Genomic DNA, 6,806 nt, shown 5'->3' with positions numbered 1-6,806 from the left:
TCAACCTTCTACCTTCCTCAACCTTCCCAAAGTCGCATAGACCCTTAACCACTATCCCGGTGCTATAGTTATCCACAACCTTACCAGTGCCACCATCTGTCACAAGCATTTCATCATACAACTTCCTTGCAACCTCAACATTCCCCCTTTTGACCAAACAATTCAGCAACGAATTAGAAGTGACAACATTGGAGAAACAACCATGCACTTTTCGCACTGTATAGAATAACCATAGGGCAGCATCAACCATCCCAAAATCTTCGTAGGCTCGAATAAGAGAGTTCAAAGCCTCATGGGTAGGCTTCAAGTTCCCAACTTTCATGCTGTTCAGAACCAGCTCGACCTCGGAGAACATTCTGAATCTTGCCAAGAGCTTAAGAAGAGCAAAGCCATCGAGGGAACAAGAAAAGGGTCTCGAGTTAGCCCAGTCGAAGAACTTCAAACCCAGCTCGGGGTCGTGTATTCGGTCTAGAACGAAATGGGCAAGGGGCAACGTCCGAAACTAGAACCTCGGATTCTGCAAAGCGAGACTCAAGGGAGTCCTGCAAATGGGCGTGGGTAGCCAGTATTCGAACGTCAATAACGAGGTTGTGGATGCAGGGACTGAAGCGGGTCGGCGTAAAGGTGGTGGCTCTGGGGCGGTTACGGGGTTTGATTCAAACGAGGATGGCCTTTGACATTAGATTTTGAGTGTATAGTGCTAATCATTTGTGAAAGACAAGCTCTCTTTTTGGAGTTGTCCCAGATTTTTTTATCACAGCCTTCAACCCACAGAAACATGCTTCCTCGTGAGTCTTCCTCTTCATTCGCATTGAAGCACTAGAACCGTTACTGTCGTACGACCGAAGAGACACACCATCACTACGACCTCCATTTTCCATCTCCATCCTCCCGGCGACCCAACAATTGCAAGATCTACCCAACTATGTGGCCATATGATTGTTGACCGCGACTTATTTATCATCGAATTTAGGATTAGGGTTCATCATCCAAGGGACTGATTTGATTTCTTTTAACGTACTTACCTTGTCAGCAACCCCAGCGTACAAGTAGGCATCATCCACCCAGGCAGTTAACAAAACACGTCACCCAACGTTAGCCAGCTCAGCGGACGAGATGACGGAAGGACTAACGTGGTCATGTCTGTCATCTTTCGGGGACGATTTTGATTAACTTTATCTTTCGAGGACTCATATGGAGATCGAGGTATCTTTCAGGGACGATTTTGAATATTAACTCTTTTTTTAAAATTTGTTTGAAAATTCAATATATAATTTTAAATATTTAAACTTAATAATTTTTAAACTAACAAAATTCAAAATTTTATAATTTCTTATAATAATTTGTTTATAATTTTTAGTTGAAAGTTCACAAACAAGTTTAAATATCAAAGTTTAGTTAAAAAAAAGAGAGAATTCAATTAAGCAGAAAAATCATATTTAAAATGCATCAAACCCTCAATTACAAAAATTGAATAAAATTAAATCAAAAATTGAAAGAGTAATATCGATGAGCATTAGAGAATAGACTATACTAATACTACTATATTACATAAAAAATTAACCATACCAAATTATTTATCAAATTATTTATGATACTAACAATTAACTAATTTATTGTCTCTCCCTATTCTTTTATCTTGAATTCTTGATCCTAATTCTTTGACAAAATTGCAAGTGTGGTTGAAGAATCAAAAGATTAGTATAATAAACCTGTTATGTTACCATAATCTTATACTTAATGTTATTATTGCTACAAGAGTATATTAAACCTATTACATTACTATAATCTTCTAAAAAACTTTCGGTGATACTGCTAGTATTACATTGTTTGTGTATTTTTTATTTCTATCATAGTAATTCTAGATCGAGATAAGTAGTGCTTAGTATATCTTTCTAAACCAAGTATTCAAAGTTACATTATTCGCATTATTTACTAGAATGATGATCTTATTATTTTCTGATCCACTAGTAATATTATTGTTAACTATGCATTGTTAAGAGATCGAGCAAATACATACATAAAGTACCAAATAACACATAAAAAATGATAAAAAAATATGTATTATATGTTTATAAATGGATGAACTTTTTGAATTTTACCTTGAAAGACATTAATATATGCAAGAAAGCAGAAACTAAAATCTTACTATTATGATAAGTGTAGTATTTTACCAAATATTTAGAAGGCATGCGAAAAATAATAAGATGCATAGGCATAAACAAGGGAACGAAAGAATAAAACAAACCATAGTGTAATCGGCAAAGGACCCAAAATTCCAAGACTTTACCAACACTGTATATCCTAGCAGTGTGTCTCATTAACCTGGAATAAGGTTTTATATCAAACCTCGTTAGCTCGTTATTGGATAACCAAATTATAATAAAATATAAATAAACACACAAAACATAATTATATTCTAATATAAACCTTAAAATCTCATCCAAATTAAAAATTTTGCATCAACCAAAGTGCTATATAATCTCATTTAAGTCCACACAAGTCAAATAACAAAAAAGAAAATCCAAACAAGACTAATAAATAGGTAGCAATTAGTATACAAATAAATACTAGCTAGAACAATAAGTAGGCAACAATATCAATTAGGCAAACAAATTCGATAACTACATAGCAAAAAAATTTTAACAAATCAACAAGAACAATGACAACAACAACAATAACGTAACAATCACTAACAAATCAGTAAGAACCATAACAACAATCACTATGAGAATTGAATAATTATTAACAAAAAAAATTAAGTAATCAAGAACAATAACAGCAAATAAATTCAATAACTACAAGAATTGAACATCTATGCAACAACAACATAACAATTAACAAGAAGAATCAGCAATAAAAAGAAAAACTAACAGAGACTGAAGAAGAACAATCAGCGATGAGATGCTGAAGAACTAAATTGAGTAACAGAGTCGCGTACTATACCTGAATGCCGGAAGGAATGGAGCTGGAGGCGAGCAGGTTTGAAAGCGACGATGATGAAAAGCAGAAGATGGCGACAAGGTGACGGCAGAACTTGCAGAGTGGTGAACAGAGAAACTCGCAACTTCAAACTTTGGGAGAGGAAGGAGGTAGTGCACCGTCGGAGAGGGCAAAAAGGGATTCGGATCTTTTATTAAAAAAATAAAAATAAGATGGAATAAGGAGAGGGAGAAGAGCAACCTACCTGAATAACAAAGGAGAGACACAACTCCGACGACAAAAGGAGTAGTGACAACTCTTCCAATGGTGGTGGAGACAGAAGAAGCAATTTCGTTTGAGGCAACGAAACACAATACAGGCAATTTGACGTAGATTTTGGAGGAGAATGAAGGTGGATAGCGCTAGAGGAGATCGGACTGGGGTGCCAGAGGTAGTTGCAAGGGAGAGAGAAGAGATAAGAGAATGAGGGAGAGAGAAGAGTGTTCTCGAAAGTTAGGAAAGAGGGCCATGCATTTTGAATTTAGATCAGGTTTACCGGCGGATGAATTCGATGGTAATGCATTGCGTATGACCAAAATGCAGCGTTCTATTAATTGAGCTTTATCGTCGATATACCACTTTGGAAGGCAATACTTTATATTAACTTTTTCAACATAAAAAATCCTATTAATGATTTTTCAGATGTTAATGAGTCAGGATATTTTTTAATAAATTTTTATAAATTGTTTATTGTTTCGTTTTAAATTAATAAATTTGTCAAAATGTAAATTTAATGAAATTTAAACTAAAACACAAAATTTAAATTTCTATTCATTTTTTTTAAATCTAAATGAGCTGTTTTATTATTAACATTTATGTTTTAAAATTAATAACGATTAACTTAAAAATAAAAAATGTCAATAATCTATATTAATATTAAATGAATCAAGCTTATTCGATCAAGGTTCTGAAAACTGGACCGGACCGGCCGGTTCGACCGGTTTAACTGCGAACCGGCACTACAAACGGTCCGATCCTCTCCTGAAAACCGTGCAGCGAAAAATCGCTTAAGAACCGGCGAACCGGTCAAAAACCGGCCGGTTGGACCGGACCGGTGACCGGCCGGTTACGCTAAACGATGCCGTTTTATGATTTAAAAAAAAAAGAAACCGACCCGACCCGCTCGAGGAGCACCCTACTCCCCTTTCTTTCCCCGACCCCATTCATTCATGGAGAACCCTAGCCGCAAAGAAGGAAGAACAATAGCCCCCTGTCGCCGTTTTTTCCCCTGGTGTCGCCATCGTCAACCCCAGTAACCCTCCAATCTCCATCTTCGCCTGGTTCCTGCCCAGTAGCCCTCCATCTCCATCGGCTTCATCTTCTCAACAGCAGCACGCAGTAGCCCTCTCATCGCGCGGTCGGCGGTCCTCAACAGTCAACACCGGTAGCCCTCCATCGATCCCAGGTGAGTGACTCGTCCTCTGCTCATCTTCTTTGTTCTTCGCCTCTGCTCATGTTCTTCCATCGACCCCGGTAGAAACATGCATGAAATTGAACTTCCTCTGTGAACTGAACTTAGAATTATGTTTAATTTTCTGTGAACTGAACTTAGAATTATGTTTTATTTTGTTGGTCAATTTGTGTTTGGTCAATTTGTTTCCTCGGCTCAATTTCTGTTTGCTGTTGAGCATAAGAAATAAAAAATCTGAACTGTGAACTGTGTGAAGTGTGAACTTGCTCTGTGAAATTGGCTCTGTGAACCGTTCAATTTCTGGAACTTCATCTGTGAACTGTTTAATTTCTGTGAACTTAGCTCTGTAAACTTCCTCTACTCAGTGCTCATCTTCTTCCTTCTTTGTTCCTCTGCTCAATTCCTGTTTGTTGGTTAGCATAAAAAATTAATAATATGAAAATTAACTGGCTGTGGCTGATCTTCTATTTTGCAGCTCAATTCCTGTTTGTTGCACAATTTCTATTTTGTTGGTCAATTTGAACTGTGAACTTGCTCTGTAACTGAAGACATTCTGTTTTCTGTTGCTCTCTATTTGTCAATTTTATACAAACACGGTTTGGTATGTAACTAAAGACATTCTGTTTTCTGTTGCTCTTTTTTCTTTGTTGCTCCATATCTTTTGTGCCCCCCCCCTTCTCTTTTCCCAGTTAAGATTAAATGATTCTTTCATTATGAACTTTGGTTGCATTTCGGCAAGTATTGTTTAATGTTTATACAATGCATATCGTCTTAAATACAGATTGATGTCTGAAGGATTTGTTTCATACCTGGAGTTGTGGAAAAAAAATGGAGTTTCATTTAAAAGATTGTAACATCATTTGCAGTATCAGCTACTTTGTTGATGTAAATATCAATATTATACTCTAATATGCTATCTTGTATTGCTTCCTTTTGTAAATATCAATTTCTGACTTTCTGTGAATTGTTCAATTTCTGACTTGACTGTTTTTACTTTTTAATTTCATATATGTTTTATTAATTTCAGTTATGGAAGATAATATTAATCAAGAAGTATCTGCTAATAACAATGTTTTATGTAATGTTTTAAATTTCGAAGATATTTTAAGATTTATATCATACTATAATTATATTTTAGGATGTGTATTTATAATTTATTTATTATTCTATTCTAAAACGGTTTTTTCGGTTGAATCGGTTAGACCAATAAATCAGTAAACCAGTGACTAAAACGGTTTAATGACCGGTCCGGTTTTCTGAACCTTGACTGCAGGAGCTTCACCTTCAATCAGACTGGATCTGCACTAACCCTGGGGTTCAGATCTGGAGGAGTATTGGTGGCTGCTCAAACTATCGTCAATCACATACAGCCATCCATAGAAGAAATCATTTACACTTGAAAAAGATAGTAATACCAGAGTTAATCCAGAAGGACAAAGCATCTCCAAGCCTTAACCATCTTCTTATCCCTGATTATAATCAAACCTAGTAATTCCATTTTTCATTCCTTTAATGCATTTAACCAAATCCAACAAATCTGCTACTCACCTGACTAAGATATGCAAGATAACCATAGCTTGCATCAAACCACAATCCTCATGGGATCGACCCTAACTCACTCAAGTATTACTTGGATGACCCAATGCACTTACTGGTTCAGTTGTACGAAGCGTGGGGATTCGTGAATCAAGAATTAAATTCAATCTTATCTCTCCACGTTTTCCAATGTGTATACCCCCTTTTCACTAATTAATTTTACTTTCACCCTTCACTAAACACTTAGTTACCAAGTAAGATAAAGAAAATGAATTTGGGAGAAAGAGAGAAGAATGTAGCCGAACCCAAGAGAAAAGAAAAGAGAGGAAATCAATTTCACACCTACAATCCTTCCTTCCAAAACACAAAAACATTTGACCATTTCTTAAGCAAGCAACAAACTAGAATCATCCAACTAAATTTAATTTAAGATATTTTGCAATCTTTTTTTTTTATTTAATTTATCTACGTAAATTATCCTAATTCTTACTACGTTCCAATTTTTAACTTTCTTAAATATTAAGCTTGTAACACCCAAATTCATAATTAAGTAATATCGTAAAGATTTTACGAGTAAGCATAAGCTAATGGACATTAAAGGCAAACGAAGCTTCATGAGGATAATTAAAAGATTTAGAATTTGTTTGGATGTTATTATTAAAAAAAAATCATTTTTATAAATAATAAATAATATAATTTTTTTTTGTAAAAATAAAAATAATTTTATATTTAAATATTTTATATAATTTTTTTTTATTTATCAATTATGTTTGAGTACGTATAATAAAATATAAAAATATTTATTTATTTATTTATTATGTAAAAAATATATTTTTAAAAATTTTAAAAATATATATATAAATTATAACTTCTTAAA

The 6,806-nt window shown here is 34.6% G+C and overlaps 1 long non-coding RNA gene across 2 annotated transcripts; it reads left to right on the top strand.

Annotated features, from left to right (window-relative positions):
• LOC107634288 lies at positions 4,145-5,372 on the top strand. 2 transcript variants are annotated; one of them, XR_002358925.1, is made up of 2 exons: positions 4,145-4,387; positions 5,175-5,372. It is a non-coding gene; the product is annotated as an uncharacterized LOC107634288 (long non-coding RNA). The 2 variants fall into 2 exon arrangements; XR_002358926.1 differs by lacking the exon at positions 5,175-5,372 and adding an exon at positions 4,869-4,975.

Source organism: Arachis ipaensis, chromosome B03 (assembly GCF_000816755.2).
Source record: "Arachis ipaensis cultivar K30076 chromosome B03, Araip1.1, whole genome shotgun sequence".
NCBI lineage: Eukaryota > Viridiplantae > Streptophyta > Magnoliopsida > Fabales > Fabaceae > Arachis > Arachis ipaensis.
The sequence above is the reverse complement of the archived record's forward strand: the minus strand, read 5'-3'. Positions and strand labels throughout refer to the sequence as shown.